Here is a 19,882-nt window from a genome sequence, read left to right on the forward strand (position 1 = left end):
ATAAGTGTGGTGCTTTGAATCCATGCTTAGAAGAGGCTTCCGGGCTTTTCCAAGGATGTCCGGGCATTTTTAAGAGCTATGCCATTTGATGGCTCTCACCTCATACGTGTAAAAAAGCAGACTCGTCCATAGAACGCTTTAAGGCGATTCATGCCACAGCGCGTTCCCTGGGGCAATTCAATCAGCAGTTCTGACCCACTAGGGGATTCCAATACTGCCACCAACACCTTATCTCTCTGAAGGCACAACAACCTTTTCTTCCATTTCATGGCCGTGACCACAGTACCCAGAGACAACATTCAGGTCATAAGGGACGACTTGCAGCTCAGACCACTTGGCAAACACAAGTACACCACTTAAACCACTCTAGTGTGTTCTTTTCAACACACACCCGCCAGATCAAGGATTTCCTCCAAGGGTGGCAAGACATCACTTCGCACACATCAGTCCTCCAACTTGTCTCACATTTATTTCTACCCCACTGCACTTGCCACTCCCATCAGCTCAGCTGACAGAGGCACGCTTGTCGGTTTTGCAGTAGGAAGTGCAGACCACTTTGGCCAAAGGAGCCATAGAGATGGTTCCAACTTCGGAATTAGAAACTAGGGTCATTCCCATTACTTCCTTGTGCCGAAAGAGACAAAGGCCTTTGTCCGATTTTAGATCTACATGAAGTGTCTCCAACAAGTCAATCATGAGCTACCATAGTTCGCAGAAACCTTCAGAGGATCTACCAGCCATAAGTTCATTTTTAAGTAAGAAGTGCAATGATTAAGTGTTGGTTTTCCATTTAAAGTTAAGGAAAGGCAATGGTCATTTTACATTATTATCAGGCTCCAGATAGCAGATCCTGATAATGAGCAGTGCTCCACTCAAATACATGACCCATATGGGTCACAGAGGTTCAGAACTGAAGCACTGAGGTGTTTAACTCTTAAATAAACGTCCTTTTCAACTCAATATTGGAGCATGAGAACAAAATGATATTTCTGAATGCATTTAAAAGAGAGAAAGTTCAAATGAAGAGTTAACATAATTACTAGGTTAACTCTTCATTTTAATTTTTTCCCTTTTGAAAGGCTCACATTTACAGAGCAGGCAACTTGCTCCCAGTGGCTGGTAAATACAGTACCATATATATATATTTTTTTAACTTTGTTTATTAGTTTTTAACCTAGTACAATACAAGGGTGCGGCTGTACAGTCGACGGGGTAGCATCAAGAGCACATATTCACAGTATATGACAATGTAAACACATGAATTCAACAATTGGCTTAGCAGCAGGGTGAGCATCATAATTGGCTATCAGGGTAAGCACATGTAACTGGCATACACTAGAAGGAGGGTCATGACTCGGTGTATAACAATGGAAGTTAGAGGAATGTATCCGGTGTGCACAAATACAGCCACGGTCCATTATCAATGGCCCATGGCAGTCAGTGGAGCATGCAAATGTATTTTATGCTGGCGCGTGCAGTCGAAAGCCCCCCACGCATGAGCCTATCCGAGGGAGTGTGCATATTACGCCTGGGATTCGCTATCATCTATAAGATCATTCCCAGTCTGAGCCAGTAGGTAGGTTGTTAGTGGTCCCCATATGTCCTTTGGTCTGGTAGTAATCGGAAGCAGCTCAGCAAAGGTTGTGTGTTGTTCTTGGCTGTATGTCATGTCCGTAAGCCACTCCTTAAATATGGGGGCCCTGCCACGACCCCATCTGCATGCCACCCGTCTTTTCGCAAGCAGCAATGCGATATCTACGAATTTCCTATATGTCGTGGGAATGTGTGGTGTGTGTCCTAGGAGCGTTAGCAATGGATCAGTACTTATGGTTATCCCGGTCATTGATTCAAGAGCCTTCTGCACCTGCTGCCAGTAGGCATGGACCGGAGGACACTCCCAAGCAAGATGTAAAAAGCCTGCATGTTCCGCGCGGCAACGTTCGCATTTGTCATTATCAGTCAATTGAAACCTAAATTTTTTCACTGGGGTATAATATAAGTGCTGTAGGAATTTGTAATGGATTATTTTGAACCTGCTACTGGCCGATATTCGGGCTATGAGGGAACAGCAGTATGACCACTGCTCATTAGTGATCTCAATGGTGAGGTCAGCGGACCAGTGCAAGCGGGCCGAGGTCTCAGTCACTGGAGCACATGACCTGACATGACGATACATGCCCGACACTAAGTGTGAGCCATCCGGGGAACAGAGCATATATTGCAGAGGAGACAGGGTCTCGGGTTCGTCCGGGAAGTCAGGTACGATCTCCCTCATCCCCTGGCGCAGCCGTATGTAGTAGAACACCTCGAGCGGAGTACGACTGTGCGCAGGAAAAAAGAGGTCCGCAGTTTTGAACCGACCAGCCGTAAAAAGATCGCCCCAACATGTGATTTGCAGTTTCCTGCAGAGCAGTCGGAAGCCCTGTTCACGTAGGAGTTCAAGTTTAGGGTGATAGGTCAGTGGCATCCGAGGGGAATATATCAAGGCACAGCCCAGGTTTTTAGCTATACGGCGCCAGGCTTCGATTGTACATGTGACGGATGTATACGGCGTGGTTATATCCGAAAGTGGGCAATGTAGAAGCCCATTGAGGGGAAGAGGGTTTGCAATCCAGTCCTCCACTGCCAATTGTGGCATAAAAGAGGTGGGGATCATCCAGTGGTAAGCATAATGTGCTTGAGCACACAGGTAGTAGACCTCAAAGTCAGGGATATCGAACCCCCCTTTGTCATACGGTTGAATCAGCACAGACCATTTCAGTCTCGGGCCCTTACCACCCCAGAACAGACGACATAGTTCCGACTTCAACGTTTTAAAGAAGAAAGCTCCCGGATAGTACGGGATGTTTAGGAAAAAGTAGAGGAATCGGGGGAGCACCACCATTTTAATGAGTGACGCCCGTCTCGCCATGGGGAGGGATATCCAGCGATCCACCTGAGTAGCCAGCTTCGTAACTGCCACACCATAGTTGGAGCGTAATGTCTCGTCTTTGTCACGCGAGACCTGAATTCCCAGGTATCGAAGTTCCGAGCGGCACCATTCCAGGGGGTAGTCAAGGGGGAAATCCACTACGGCATCCGTAAGCGGGAAAAATTGTGACTTAGCCCAGTTGATGTGTACCCCGAACATCCCGCCGAAGGTAACGAACTCTCTAAGTAAGGGGTTCAGGTTACATGCAGGGTCTTTGACAAATAGTGTTATAGCATCAGCGTATAATGATACATCAATTTGACGTTGTAAGCAGCGGAACGCACTCTCCCGGTGCAGCTGGCGCAGCCTGCAGGCTAGGGGTTCAACAGCTATTGCAAACAGGAGAGGGGATAATGGACACCCTTGACGGGTGCCTCTGGAAATATCAATAGAAGTTGACAGGCGGCCGTTAATCAGGACTTTCGCCGTCGGACGCGTGTATAGTAACTGGATCCACGAGATGAATAATTTAGGAAAACCCATTCGTGTCAGCACAGTGAAAAGATACGGCCACTCGACCGAGTCGAAGGCCTTAGTAGCGCCAAGGAAGACCGCAGCGACAGGGAGTTCAGGATGCACAGTGTGTAGTAGTGAAAACAGAGTGCGTAAATTATGAGAGGTGGAGCGGCCAGGAACGAATCCAGACTGATCTGGCAATAAAATCCGGGTCATCAGCAGAGACAGTCTGGTAGCCAGCACTCTTGCCAATATTTTTACATCGCAATTCAGGAGCGAGAGTGGGCGATAAGAGCCACAAACGTTGGGGTCCTTACCAGGTTTTAACAGCGATGTTATTACGACTTCGCGCATTGATTGAGGGAGGAGTCCGTCAGCCAGTGATTCCTCAAAGACCTCGCGGAGAACTGGGGCCATAATGTCAATGTATGTTTTAAAAAACTCTGCGGGTAGCCCATCAAGGCCAGGCGCCTTCCCATTTTGAAGCGACATGATGGCATCACGAATTTAGTCTAACTCAAAGGGAGCAGCAAGGAATGCCCTGTCGCTATCGCTAAGCCAGCAGAGGGCCACGTCGCCCAGAAAGGTATCATACGATATGTCTAAGGTGGCGGTAGAAGTGTATAATGTATGATAATGTGAAACGAAGGCAGCGAGTAGGTCATCAGAATCTCTGAGTGTGTGTCCTTGGTCAGTTAACAGCTCCAAGACTGTGTTATTAGTGTGTGGTGGTCGCGTCAACAGCGCTAGAGCCTTGCCCGGTCTATCCCCTTCACAATATTTTCTCGCCCGCCAGTGCTTCCCTTTAAATTTGGCCTCTCTATCGGCTTCCTCCTCATACTGTGTCAGTTTGTCTCTAAACTATGCATGGATGTCTGAGACATCTCCCTCCACCATCCCAGCCTCCAACGCCTTCAGTTCGCTATCAAGTTTGTGGATTGTACGTTGGAAATCTCGCAGGACCCCAAAGCTTTTCGATATGCAATAGCCTCGTACCGTCACCTTAAAGGCCTCCCAAATACTATCGACAGAGTCAACAGAGCCTTGATTACTGGGGAAGAAAGCAGCGATCTCTTCTCCAAGCTCAGTGCGGAACACGGCATCTAGAAGGGACGCAGGCTGCAATCGCCACTGTGGCCTAGGAGTGTCCCACCCAGGTATTTGCAGGTGCATCAGGACGGGGCTATGGTCCGAGTATGTCCTCGGGAGGTGCTCTACTCTAGTGACCCTCGTACATATCTCTCTGGTGGTGAAGAAATAGTCTAGTTGTGCCCATGTGCCCGTCAGGGATGTAAAGTGTGTGCCCTCTTTTCGTAAGGGATGCAGATAACGCCAACCGTCCACAAGGTCGCCCTCCATGATCAGATCTCCCAGCGCTTCCCTAGACCTAGGTTTGTAATGTGACACCCCGTCTGCCCGGTCCAGGTGAGGTTCCAATGCTAAATTAAAATCTCCCCCCCAAATGACATGCCGGGACCCTACATCCAGGATTTTCCCCCAGAGTGCAGTGAAGAATAAGGGTGTATCTGAGTTAGGGGCATAACAATTGACTAACGTGATGGTATCGCGACCCAGACGACCCCACAGCAGGGCATATCGACCCTCCGCATCAGCCAGTTCGCCACACATTTGAAAGGGCACTGCGCGTTTTATTAGGATAGCGACTCCTCTCGCATATGTAGAATATGAGGAGAAGACACGAGCAGCAGCCCATTTGCTTGCAAAGGTGGGGCGTGTCTGCGGTGATAAGTGCGTTTCTTGTAGCATAGCTATCTGAACATTATGACGCTCTAAGTATGCGATCACATTACGACACTTTTTGGCATTGTTAAGACCCCGTACATTCCACGACATACAATTCAAGCGTGCATCAACCCCTGAATCCGCCATGGCTTAGGCTCGGTATAGAAGTGTTACATGTCTTAGTCGATACAAGTCCAGCAATGTCTCTTGAATGATGCAATTTCCCGCATTGCCCGCCCAGCCGCCCCATCTTCCCGAAGAACCAAACTCCCACCCCAAACAAAGAACTCAGCCCCCCTCCCACTACTGCATCCCAATCATGCCAGCAGCCACCCATATCCATGGCCCCCCACCCCCCACCCTTCCTTAACTTACACAACATGTATCCACAAAGGGGGTATGCCCGCAGGGGAAACAACATCAAGGGCGCACAGCCAGGTCTCCTCCCAGTAGCCTACCATACTGTACCACCCTCGGTGTAGGCCAGGGTAGAGATGGTGGTCCTTGTTATACTTTACCATTGGAGAGGTCTAGGAGTCCCCTGTGGCTGCAAAGAGAGAAAGCAGTCTGGTTCAAAGCCTTAAGGAACGGTCAATGATAATAGACCAGGAATTATCCGAGCCATATGGATAGTGGCATCTCACTCGTCGTTGTCCACTCGAAGCGAGTCGTCTTCGAGGTCAGCATTGTTTCTCCGATCTTCCTTTTGTGCCTTACGAACCGCTTTCAAGTAGTCCTCAGCTTTCTGCGGATTGGTGAAGAACCTCTGTTGGCCCTGGTGTGTCACTCGCAGTTTCGCCGGGTAGAGCAGGGCATAGTCCAGCTGTGCTTCTCTTAGTTTCTTTTTAACAGCCAGAAACTTGCGACGTTCCTCCTGCACCAGAGGAGTGAAGTCAGGATAGATAGAGAAGGTGACGCCATTGTAATGTAGGTTCTGTTTGGTCCGAGCTGCCCGTAGCGCGATATCTCGGTCGCGATAATTGAGCAAACGGGCGATAATCGGTCTGGGCGGTGCTCCGGGCTTAGGAATCGGTGCCAACGATCTGTGCGCCCTCTCCACTATAAATTGTGGGGGAAGGCATCTTCTCCTATTGACGCTCGGAGGATTTTCTCCACGTACAGTTCCATCCGTCCAGTGTCCGTGGACTCCGGAACGCCCGTGACGCGGATGTTATTGCGTCTGCTTCGAGCTTCCAAGTCCTCATTCTTAGCTGCTATCACTCGCAGTAGATTATCCATGCGGGCTAGTTGGGACGTATGGGAAGCGGTTACGTCGTCGTTGTCGGAAATCCGCTGCTCCGCTGCAGTGAGTCTCTCTTCGTGCTGGTCTACTTTATGTACTAAGGCGTCCATCCTAGAAGACATCCTGTCCACTTTTTCCACCACTGTGGCGAACCCCTGTCGCATTTCTAAAAGCAGACGGTGCATATCAAGTTCTTTAGAAGGGGAGGGCGCAGTTGTAGGATCCGCGCCACTAGGCCCTGGTTCCACAGTCCCGGTCTTAGGGCCTTTCTTTGCGCCGTCAAAGTTGATTATTGTCTGACGGTTCTCGGGGCGCACCATCGTGCTCTCGCGTCTCCCACGCCTCTCCGTCTTGGGATCCGTAGAGGTAGTAGGGGGTATACTCCGGCCAGGCAGGGCCATGTGTAATGGTTCAGTCAGTCGTTGAGTAATGGGCAGAGTCAGGCCCGCACCCCGCGAGTCTGCATTCCACTGAGTCACTTCAAACTGGAGCCCACCTTGGCGAGAGCATATGGTAGAGCGTCGGCCAATGGGACACAGCAGTTAGCCAGGAGTGCACCGCAAGCAGGAGCAGTCAGAGCTGTGTGAAGTACGTCTACGACGTAGGTGCAGCCCGCAGATTGAGGAGTCAGGACCACTACGCGCCCAGAGCAGTCCGCACAGTAGGTCGCAGGCCGCGCCCGGGGGTTCCCAACCACACCACCAATCAGGTCTGCGACACCGGCAGGAGTCCTCTGAGCAGGATAATATAGAGAGCACAAAAGATACGGAGCAGCAGGTCGCGCAGTTCCACTAACAGCCCTGGGCAAGCGGGAGTCAACAGTCACACTGAAGCTCTAGGATTCACCTCCACAGTAATTCCCCGGGTGCCACATGCGCTATGTCTGCCCTCCGTACACGATTCAGAAAAGGGGGTGGTGATGGACAGAGCATCTGAGTTAAACAGAACACTCATACCAGTCAAAAGATCAGGGCTTGATCCATCACCGTTTTTTAGCTCACTGCACCATCCCAGCTCAGAACCCGGCTATATGCAAATTAGTCTGACCCTGGCCCAGTGCATCATGGGAACAGGGCAGACCAAACTACCAAGCCAATTTTTACTGGAAAGGAAACAAGCTTCCGGGGACCGGTTTCTGGCATTGCAGCCGTCTTCGGCCCGGCTTGCTTGAATCCTGATGGTGCATAGTATTGGGCGCCATAGAAATTAGGTTTAAAGTCTATGAAGCTGGGTGAATGGGTGTCTGTTAACAATGTGCAAGTTAATTGGCCTTCAGTTGCTCACAACGATTTTCACTGATCAGAAGTAGCTCTTGTTACAGAAAAGGTTGGAGGCCCCAGATCTACAGCTTCACACGAAAGAACAAATTCAGTTTGCTCACGCTGGCTCAGGTCTGGTCTGCCCTTGATCCTGAACACTGGATGGTAGCATTGGGCCTGCACGACATGTATATCCATAGTCTCGCCCAGCTGTCCATCAGATGTTACCTGCAGTGCACAGAGGGCCGGGAGCATATTCAGTTTGTGGTGCTCCCCTTTAGCCTTACAAATGCCCTTCATAAAAGTGATGGCGGTTGTCAAAGAGCGCCTTCGGAGGTCGGGTTTACCAGACCTCTCGTACCTGAACTGGCTGTTGTAAACTACCTCCAGAAAACTGCAGATCTTCTAGTATCATTGGAGTTCACTATCAATGTGCCAGAGTCATACAGAAATCCTTTGCAGATGCTCCTATTTTATGGCGCTATCCTGGATACAGTACAGTTTTGTTTCTTTCCCCCTGAGTGCAAAGTCGAAGATATTCAAGCTACGATCCAGATGTTTCAGCCTCTGTCCTGATCCCTGTCTCAGTGAGTATGGCGTTGAAAATGTTGGGTCTGTTGGCCTTCTGCATCCTGCTGGTCATCCACATCAAATGGCACATGCTGGCTCTGCAGGGGGACCTGAAGGCTCAGTAGGAACAGCACCAGGGAAGTGTATTGCCTTCCAGCTAGGTTTCAGAGGACACTGCACAAGATCAGCAGCTGTGGCTGCTGGACCATTGATTGGGCCAGTGACATGCGCCTCTCCTTACCTCACCCAGAGCTGACAGTGGTCACAGATGCATCACTTCTGGGCTGTGGAGGCCCATATGGGAGAGGTGGACATCAGAGTACTCTGGTCCCTGGCAGTAACCCTGCCTCCACCTCAATTTAAGTTGCAAGTGATCTGCTTAGCGTGTAAGGCCTTCCTACTATCCAGTACTGTCATGTGGTACCTCAACAAGCAAGGCAGAGTGGAGTTATGGGTCCTGTGCCAGGAACCTCGGCTCCTCTGGAAGTGGCTGACTCACCAGTGCATTTCCCTGGTTGTGAACCACGGGGCAGGATCTCTGAATGCCACGGCAGACTAACTTGGTCTGTGATGCCTAAAGGATCACAAATGGAAGTTACACCCAGAGGTGGCGAAGGCCATTTTCCAGCAATGGAGAGAAACATGGCTCAATCTTTCTGCCACTGCCAAGAATGCACTATTTCAGCATTTTTGCAAGCTAGAATTCCCAAAGCGGCTTCCTTGTAGAGACACATTCCCGTACACATTGGAGCTTCAGACTCCTGGATGCATTCCCTTGTCGATCCCTCCTGACTTGATTTCTGAAGAAGATTAAGACTGACTGGGCACAAGTGATCCTGGTGGGTCCGGATTGAGCCAGGAGGGGGTGATATCCAGAACTTCTGGACATAAGCATTTGTACTGCCATCAAGCTGCTGCTTTGGGAGCATCTGCGGTTGCATCGGGCGAAGGACCATCTCTTTGTGGGTTTCTCAGAAGCAAAGAAGGGCAATGCAGTGCAGAAAAGAACCATGCTTAGGTGGATAGTCTTCTGCATAAAAGTTTGCTATGCATTAGCTATGAAGCAGCCACCTGAAGGATTGAGTGCTTGTTGCCATCAGGCCATGGGTGTGACTACTGCGCTAGCACCCAGTTCGTCTGTCCTGGATATCCGTTAGGCTGCTATATGGGCATCAGTGCTCACATTCACAAAGCACTAGTGCCTTGACAACCAGGTCCGGCAGAATGAGCATTTTGCCCATTCGGTCCGGCAGGTACCGCTTTGGTATCTATTCACTAGGTGAAGAATCAGTGCTTAGAAATATCCATCGGAAAAATAAGTTACGTATCTACGATAACCTTCTTTCTGGTGGCCACTGTATCTGCCTATAGATTCCTCACTGATCATCCCACCTCCCTATTCTGGGAAAGTGACTCTTTTTCCATATCTAAAAGTCCCAGAGTCTGGATCTGCACACTGGTCAAGCCAATTTGTCAAAGGGTGCTGTGTCTGGGAACGTGGAACAACCTTAAAAAGCCACTGACTTTAGTGGGCCTGGGAGGCATTTATATGCGGGCCTCCTTGTCATGTTTAGAGTGGAATCAAATTGGCTCAGAGACACATGATGACACCTATCAGCGTGCAGGAGTATTGCTTTTGAGTACCCTGACCCAATGTGACACTTGGGGGAATATTCCAGATAAGGAATCTGCAGTTAAATAGAGCATCCTCCAGAAAGAGCATAAACGAAAACCATCATGGAGTTTCAAATTATCCCAATGCTAATGATTCCTATATTGGAGGAACAACTGTTCCTTTATAGCTTCAGAAACAACCACCCTTCTGTGGCTATCATCTAAGGTAAATGTAGGAGGCACCTCAAAAAAAACAATTTTCAAATACGATTGCTTTTAAATCCAAAATATTTACATTTATTTAAATCAAAGAATTCATTTATTTCACAATGTACAAAAGCTCAGTTTCATAATAGTTCCATTGAATGATATAAACAGTTCCGTGGATTAATCGTTATGCAGTTCTGCCAATAGTCATGCAGCCAACCTGTGTTTCACGACTCATGTCACTTTCTCAAGGCTATAACAACATAAAACCAGTTCTTTTAATGAGCAGGTACTGTCTGGTACCGAGTACCTGCACTTCTTTAATTTAAAAGTGAGAGTACCTTCACTTTTCAGCTCTGCTGCAATACATTTAATGGGGGAGTACTGGCACTTGTTGGGAAAGAATAGGTCCTCTGAATAGTGAGTATCAGCTCTTCCGAATCCCCATTTAAAGCACTGCTTAAAACACAACAATACATAATAATATACAGCATCATTTTACAAAGTAAAATCATGTTATACCACAAGATGTAGTTCCTATATACTACTAATTAAAATAATTTCTTCAAATCTAAATTAAGCGTACAACATATATAAGGAAGTACAATATTGATTCCTAGGTAGATTCCTAGCTCCCAAGATGACGCATTAAAAAACTAATTTTTGCAAACTTAACATATTATGCATGTAGAAAAATTCAGAATGAATGCTTACTTTGTGATGTGACATGGAAATTTAGTCATAAATTCATCTAAATAGAAATAATTATAAAAGTTACCTAATTCATCAAAGGAAAGATCTTTTTACCCACTCTTAATTCCACAACAGTGTGCACCAGATTCTGAGCTCCAAATATAATTGTCGCTGAGAAGCTGTTCCTTTGATTCATCATCACCACATGTCAAGTTAACACTAATAAAAACCAAAAGAAAATAATACTACTACTGAAATGAATACCATAGGTACCCCCTATGTGCCCCCCACAACATCCTAGGGGGGCCGCAACAGGCCCCCAACTGTGAAAACCGTGTGTGTTGCCGCCACGGAAAGGCTGCTTTCCGCATGTATTGTAATATGGATGGCGGTGTCTAGGTGTCACACCACCATATTCAACCCTTTTCCGCCCGGTCGACTCGCCGACAGGGCAGAAAAGCGGCGGACGGTCTTCCCGTCTCCCCTGCCATCATAATATGGCAGGGGAAATGGGAGGCGGGCGGGAGATAATGTTGGGCGGATCGCCACCGCCATGCGGGTGGCAGCGATCCGCCCAACATTATAATAGACCCCTTAGTGTGGTAATTCTTCTCTGCCTGACTTATAATCATACCCTACATGTATTCAATGGGGTTTCCAGCTTCCAAGTAACATAAAACAGACAACGAGAGTGAAGCTTTACTTGTCTATCTCATCACATGGAAGCCCAAAATGTAAAACGCCACGTTATTGAGAGTCGGGGAAGAGGAGTCACGGGAAAGCCATATTCTGTATAGCTCCACCTCCTTCAGCCCCATCTCCTAAATGAATATTAAAAAAATACATTATACAGGTGTCTTGTCATCCATCTCACCACTCTTGTTAGTGCCCTTCCTTCACCCAAAGACGCAGAATATATCTGGCATCCTCCTACCCTGTCATATCCCCATTGTAAGTTATCTTCACTCCCAAATAAAATATGCACAGCCTCTTGCCAAACCCTCACCCTTAATAACTTTTTCCATCACCCCATCCACATATTTTTAAATCATCCCACTACCTCGCATCCTGCTACTCTGGATACCTCCGTCACCCAACCTGTCCTAAAAAACACAATACCTGGCTACCTCACGCCCTGCCGCCCTACCACATTCAGGGCCATATCGCAGAATTGGGCCATTACTGACTGCAAACATGCTTTTCCATATGTACAGAGGACACATTGTAATAAAGTAACATGTTACTGGTTCGCAATTTGTGTTTAGAGATTTGGTATTTGGAAGGGGGGTTAGGATGTCCTGTCCTAATACCGAATCGCAGTGGTATTTATGAATGTTTTGTGACTAAATAATTTTTTACTGACACCTAAAGGGTGGTGGTAACCATTAGTAAATGCGAAGGGGTCCCCATGGGACCTCTTGTTTTTGTGAATGTTGAAACAATTATGTTTTTTAAGAGCTGGCAGTAGTCCAAGGGACCACTGCCTGCTCTTATAAATTTAAACTTTAAAGTTTATATATATTTTTTAAGCGCATCTCATTTTCCTTTAAGGAAAACGACCTGCATTAACCGCTTGGTGCGGCAGTTTAATTGAGTGGGCAGCACTACGGAGGTAGTGCTCGCGACGGCCGTTGGCCGACGGGCGCATGGAAAGGGTTAACAAAAAAAGTTTGCTTTATTCAAAAGCAATCACAGATATGGTGTTCTGCTGATCCCAGCGTCCCACCATCCCTGTGATTACCCCAATTTCTAATGATCAGTACTATTCACTACAATTTTTAATGGCCCTCACATTGCAACCTACCTCATTAATATTCATGAGGTAGGTCGATTGCAACCCCATTAGGAATTGCCAAATGAAACTCAATATTTTTCATACATTAGGAATTGTATCTCCTAATTGTGATTCACAAAGAATTCCAATTAGGCAATCGAAATCCCTAACATTTGTACAAATGGCCCTCCGTCCATTTCCAACCCCACCTGCTGCACTCTCTGCTCTGATAGCAGGTAGTCAGGACAGCACTGACAGGAGCTTTGTGAGAGCTGCTTGTCCGCTTTTCTGGAATGAACAGCAGGTGCTCCTACCACCTCTCTCTAGACTTTGAGGACATGTGGGGAGGCGGATTAGAGACTGAACCATCATTCTGCTGCCTTTCTAGGGACCAAAGGGAAGCAGCGCATCTGCGTCAACTTAACAGCTGCTTCAGGGCCCAATTTTTCTTTGCTCTGACGAAGCAGAGAAAAATGAAACTGGTATTTTCACTATAAATGGGTTTCAAAGCCAGCATTCAAGATGATTTCCAGTGGATACCATACCTAACAATGCTTTCTAGGGATTGGAAAGAATTTGCAAAAATTGGCATCCTCTTTCCCCAGGATAAACCCTGAATCACAAGATACAGTGATTAACCCTGAACCTTTAAATCAGCAAATGGCCATTTGTATGTAAATTGCTATTAAATGCAGCCACTCCAATATTACTGCTTATTTCTACTGTATTAACATTTTGGTAATTTTGGCTCAATAGATTTATTTAAAACGACTCCCAAAAGGGTTCTGTTTTATATATTCATTTTATATACTCAAGTCATGTGACATAAGTTGTTTATAGAATGTAGAACGTTGACCATGATTGCTGTACAACATAGGGATATGTCATACGAATCAGGAGAGCCAGTGTGAATTTCCAAGCTGGGGATCGCAAAGATTTAGAAGAGTGATGTCCTTGCTAAGTGTCTACACACATTAATTGTGCTGGAGGGGTAATCAGTCAGGATTGTATCACAAAAATGCATGAACGATGTTGTCACATCTAGAACACCGTGACTTGACTCAACTGTAACTGAACTGTAAAAATAATTATACAACTCTTGTTAAGTGTAAGCGCATCCAAAACCCTTGCCTTTATTTTGTTAAAAATGTATTTAGTTTCTTAGCATAATTTACATAAAGAGCTGAAATAACATTGTTGACTGTGAAATATAACATTGGTAGACTTTTTGTTTTTTTAGTTGTGTCTTGGGAATAGTAAAGTAGCCTACATAGTTGTGAAGAAGCCTCGTCTGCCTTTCCAGAGTTTCTTCTCCTTACGGAGTTTCGGTATTCACAAAACCCTCAGTCTATGAAGGATAACGTAAACTGACCTCTCGTGCTTGTGCATCTGCTGCTTGTAGCTTCATTGGTTTTCATCAAGAAGAAAGGAATAAGGATTCCACAGCTATAAAACTGAATGGTGTAAAAACATTGTTTTGTTAAACAGTTTTCCCTTTGAAAATGAATGAGAATATTATAAATCATGATATTAAACTTATAATAATGTAAAGTACAAAAATATATGTATATCGATATTTTTGAATCTTTTTGATTATGAACCAAATTGTTATAAATAAAGTATTTTTGGAAACTAAAATATTATTTTGTTGTTGATTCTGATTGTAACCTCGAATACGGTTTACTGTTGCCTTCATCGAGTTAGATTAGGTTAGGGAGGGGTGGGTTGCAGGGAAATGCCCCCCTTAAAACCGTTCTGAAATGAAGCACAGTAACCTGCCCCAGAGGTTATCAGTGCAATACGTAACGTGACAATATGCCTTTGTTATCATTTTAGCACCACAAATATATCTTTGTTTGCAGATACTTGTTGATGTTCACACGAGTGCTGTTTTGCACTGATTGTTGCAAACCACAATTAAAGTGAACCAGAGTGACACAAGTATATCTTTAAGTCAACCGAGTAGATACTTGTATCCATTTGGCTTTCTGTGAACCACTGTAACTCCTATTTCTGCACATGCTGTATATCTGTAGCACCATTATGAAATCCACATCTTCGGGGCACTTCACCATATAGCCGTATTTGCACCTCCAAGATAAAGTGCTCTTCCTACAACCTTTAATTCCAATGTAAACCTTTTCTGAAAGAGGGCCCTCCTTCACATCTTTGCTATTCCAGTCAGTCCTGCACAGTCATCACTCATGATGCTGGATGTACAAAAGTGGGGCAGTCCTCTTTGCCACATTCACGTCCTTTTAGTTTTAGTCGGTGGGTGGAGATACTGTATTTAGATTAGCACTTGAATCCATTCATTTTATTCACCTACGTCCTTAGAATACCTTACCCATCGTCTCTCCAGATTCCAGCCTGCCACTGTACCTACGGTTCAAGTGAAGATGCTTTTTTTTCTATGACCAATTCTGCAACAGAAGTTATTCTTTCAGTTCTTAGGTTTCATCTGTCTTTTGAATTGTATTTTGTATCTTGCGAGAAAAAAAGTTGGAGGAAGACCGTCTGATGAGAACAGGATGAAACATCTTTAAAGTAGTGAAATTCACGAAATGGCAGATCTGGTTTTTTATCAAAACTAGGTATCAGTCACTCTTGAACAAGAAAACATTGTCAAAGTAGAATCGGCAATTCCAGAGCAGTCAGGAATGGAAAGCAACCGCAATATTTTACAATCAAATCAAGACTGGGTCGTTGCCAGGAAAGGAAAATAGGTTGCAGTTGTTCGTAAAGTCTACGATGACCCAGGAAATGAGAAGGAAGAGGGAAGGGAAATGTACGGCAATCGGCAAACACAGCGAAAAACACAGGTAGGGGAGCAGATGACGGAAATGCAAAACGCCTATCCCCTACCGTTACAAAGGAAACCTCAGTAACAAGACAATGTTCGCCAAATGTAACCGTGAACCTTGCAAATGCTATTATAAAAGTGAATTTCAAGGTATGTGATAGGTCAAATAGGGTTTGCCTTGTTAGAAATGGCAAGGTGTTTTCCACTTGTTAACACAGCTCCTTTGAAGCTCGTTTCATTTGATACATTTTGATTAAGCGCACGCTATGAAACAATATGACAATTAAAACTAGAAATAATTTTTCTGTAGGACTGAATGCTTCTGATATATACATATAATAATATATATTACAGAGCGGCAGTAGCCACTCTGCAGTTATAGTTAGGATTCCGAGAGATAGGATAGGTTACTGTACTTCATTCTACCTAACTCCAGGGCACTCCATTCTACTATACGCTGCCGCACTCTACGGCATGCCCCTCCATTCAACGATACACCGCTGCACTTTATGACATACGACTCCACTCTACAACATGATTTGATTTGTCAATTTATAAAGCACGCGATTGCCCAAAGGCGTCTTGGCGCTATGACAGACCCTCGACTATCGAGAATGGTAGCTAGAGCTGTGCAGAGAACGACCAGGTTTTGACTTCCTTTCTGAAGGATTCCAAGGATGGGCTGATTTTTATAGCAAAAGGCAGCTGATTCCAGGTTCGTGCTGCATGTACCAGGAAACTTCTTCCACCCCAGCTAGCTCGTCTAAATTTTGGGACCCTGATGAGTTTCAGTTGGCAGGATCTAAGAAGTCTGGTTGGTTCGTATTGTTTTAGATGTGACTTCAGGAATTGCGATCCTGTTTCATGAAGTGCCTTGTAGGCCAGGCACAATTATTTGAATTGCACCCTTTTTGCGATTGGCAGCCAATACAGTGGTTCTTAGTTTGTGGCTGATTGGCTCAAACTTAGGTATGCCGAGTACCAGCCTGGCTGCTGGCTGCTGCGTTCTGCAGGCGTTGTAGTTTGGCTAAGATCTTTGTCCTAGCTCCAGCATATAGGCCATTCCCGTAGTCCAGTCTTGACAAGGCTAAAGCTGTCACCACTGTCTTACGCGAATCCTGTGGTAGGTAAGGCAATATCTTCTTTATCATTTTTGCTGGCTTGGGCGTCAAAGGAAAGATTGGTGTCTAGAGTAATGCCCAGATTCTTCACTTTTTCTGTCGAATCTGGGCATCTACCCAGATTATTGGGCCACCAAGCGGGGGACCAGATATTTGTGTCACCCCCTAGTATCATCACCTCGCTCTTGTCCCCGTTAAGCTTTAGGCAATTCTTTTTCATCCATTGGCTGACCTGTAGCATACATAGTTGAAATTTTTCTGCTGTCTCCTTCACATCCTTGCTGATAGACACCACGATTTGGGTATCGTCAGCATAGGATATTGGGGTGAAGCCACAGTCCCTTATAATTTCTGCAAGAGGGGCCACATATAAGTTAAAACGGGTGGGGCTCAGCGAGGACCCCTGCGGGACCCCGCATGGTGAGTTGAATGGTTTAGATTTAGCTCCTCCTAATTCTACCGAGAAGGTTCTGTTCTCTAAGTAGGAAGCGATGAGGGTACATGCTGAATCATGTATTTTTGCTGCTCTCAAACGAGTTAGGAGAATCTCGTGGCTGACCGTGTCGAAGGCCGCCGATAGGTCAAGTAGCACCAAGGCGGCCTTCGCTCCATTGTCCAACACCTGCCACTCCACTCTAAGACACTCTATCAATAAATCAGGGTTGGTAAAGCGCAACTACTCACCCGTGAAGGTATCAAGGCGCTGATGGGGGTGGAGACAAGTCTGCTGAGTGCTCGGGTCGACCCCGCGATATCCACGCCAGTGCAGACCCCCTTTTTGTCGCCAATTTCGTGAAAGGACTATCTTGAATAAGATCAGTTGCCCTGCAGTAAAAGCTCCATCGATTGCTTGGACCTCTTTCTGTATTTCGAGAACGTTTCAAATAACATGAGAATTTTACCATGATTAACGTTCCATACAAGATATTAAGTGGGCCTCCTATCGCTTCAATCTGAATTTTTTAAGAACTTCATTTGAATACATGGTGTCAACAAACTATATCACATTTTTTGATCTCCATTTGGTTCTATAAAGCGATCCTCCCTAAAAAATTGACAAAAACGTGACCTCGCATTAAGTTACTAGGTCCGACTGTGAAGGATACTACATATTACCATTTTGATTAAATAAACCATAAGTGTTCTGGCAACTCCTGACGAAGACTCTCTATCATGTCGAAACGCGCGTCGACGATTTACCCTTTGCTACTTATATGTTTTTAACAAAATGAAATTTTTATATCATTGAAATGTTTTGCTTGTTAATATGATTTTCATACTTTTGATTAAAGATTGTTTAATATCTTCCCTTTTTTGAACTCATTTCTCTGTTTAAAGTTACAATTGCATTGTTGTGTCTTTTAAGTTGCTTGGGAACGATAATTTCCACTGCTTGTCATCTATAGAGCCAGGTCTTAAAGTCCTTCCCGAACTGGGGCTGTGTGGGGGCTTGCCGGAGGTGGAGGTCGTTCCAGGCCTTGGCTGCGAGGTTGAAGAAGGATTTTCCTCCCATTCTGGTCTAGTAGATTTGTGGAACGGTGGCCAGAGAGAGGTTGGCTGATCAGAGGTGTCTTTTGGGTGCGTTCAGGTATGTTGGTCCGGTGTTGTGAAAGGCCTTGTATGCATGGGTGAGGAGTTTGAAGGTTATTCTTCTTTCGAGTGGTAACCAGTGGAGATCGCAGAGGTGTTGGGTGATGTGGCTGTGGCGGGGGATGTCGAGGATCAGTCATGCTGTGGCATTCTGGACAGTCTGGAGTCTGCAGAAGGATTTTCCTCCCATTCTGGTCTAGTAGATTTGTGGAACGGTGGCCAGAGAGAGGTTGGCTGATCGGAGGTGTCTTTTGGGTGCGTTCAGGTATGTTGGTCCGGTGTTGTGAAAGGCCTTGTATGCATGGGTGAGGAGTTTGAAGGTTATTCTTCTTTCGAGTGGTAACCAGTGGAGATCGCAGAGGTGTTGGGTGATGTGGCTGTGGCGGGGGATGTCGAGGATCAGTCATGCTGTGGCATTCTGGACAGTCTGGAGTCTGCAAAGGAGTTTCTTATTTTGTCCAGTATGGAAAGTGTTGCAGTAGTCCAGTCTGCTACTGATAAGAGCATGTATGACAGTTTTTCTGGATTTGGATGGGATCTATCTGAACGTCTTTCGAAGCATGCGGATGGTGTTGAAGCAGATGGATGATACAGCATTGAACTGGCTGTTCATTGTGAGCAATGAGCCTAGTATGATTCCGAGGTTTCGTGCATGGTCTGTCGGGGTGGGGAAATTTCTGAGGGCGGGGGCCACCAGGAGTCGTCCCATGCAGAGGAGGTGGAGCCAAGGATGAGGACTTCTATTTTCTCTGATTTGAGTTTCAGGCAGCTGGTCTTCATCTAGGCGGTGACAGCTTTCATCCCTTCTTGGAAGTTGTGTTTGGTGATGTTGGGTTGTTGGTGATGGAGAGGATAAGCTGGGTGTTGGTGTAAGAGACAATGTTTAGCCCCTGGTTCCTGATGATAGTTGCCAGGGGAGCCATGTAGATGTTGAAGAGGGTAGAGCTGAGGGAGGAGCCCTGGCACACTACACAGTTGGTCTCTGTCGGTTCTGAGAGGTAGACCGGAAGTCTGACTTGCTGAGTTCTGCCAGTGAGGAATGAGCATATCCAGTTGAGGGCCTTTCTGCGGATACTGGCGTCATGGAGTCTGGTGGCTAGGGTGTGGTGGAAGATGGTGTCAAAGGCAGCTGAGAGGTCCAGGAGGATGAGGGCTGCCATTTTGCCCTGGTCCAGGAGGTAGTGGATGTCGTCGGTGGCGACGAGTAGGACGGTCTCGGTGCTGTGATTGCTGCGGAATTCGGATTCAGAGATGCCCAGGACGTTGTTGGCTTCAAAGAAGTTTGCTAGCTGGTTGTTGACGGCCTTTTTGATGACTTTGGCTGTGAAAGGAAGCCGGGATGGGCCTGAAGCTTTTGAGCTTTTTCGGGTCTGCGGAGGGTTTCTGCAGGAGGGGGTTGACTTAGCTGTGTTTACAGTTGTCGCAGATGGTGGCAGTTTCGAAGGAGCAGTTGATCGTCCATCGTAGTTTGGGTGTGATGGCCGAGTCGGCTCTGTGGAAGATGTGGGGTGAGCAGAGGTCTGAGTGTGCTCCGGAGTGGATGCTTTTCAGGGTCTTCAAGGTGTTTTCCATCATGAATGGGGTCCAGTTGAGCAGCGTCTGTTGGGTGGCGTCACTTGGAGGGAGAGCAGGAGTGGTGGAAAGGTCTTGGTTTTCGAAGTTGTTATAGATCACCTTAATTTTAAGGTGAAAGAAGGTGTAGGTCTTGGTAGGTCAGTACGTCTGTTGTTTCGCTGCAGGGTTTGGCGAATTCCTTGATGATGGAGAAGTGTTCTTTGGTATTGTGAGCGTTGGTGAGGATTCTGTCTTGGAGGGATTTCTTCCTTGGGGATCTGATG

Source organism: Lissotriton helveticus, chromosome 11 (assembly GCF_964261635.1).
Source record: "Lissotriton helveticus chromosome 11, aLisHel1.1, whole genome shotgun sequence".
Lineage (NCBI taxonomy): Eukaryota > Metazoa > Chordata > Amphibia > Caudata > Salamandridae > Lissotriton > Lissotriton helveticus.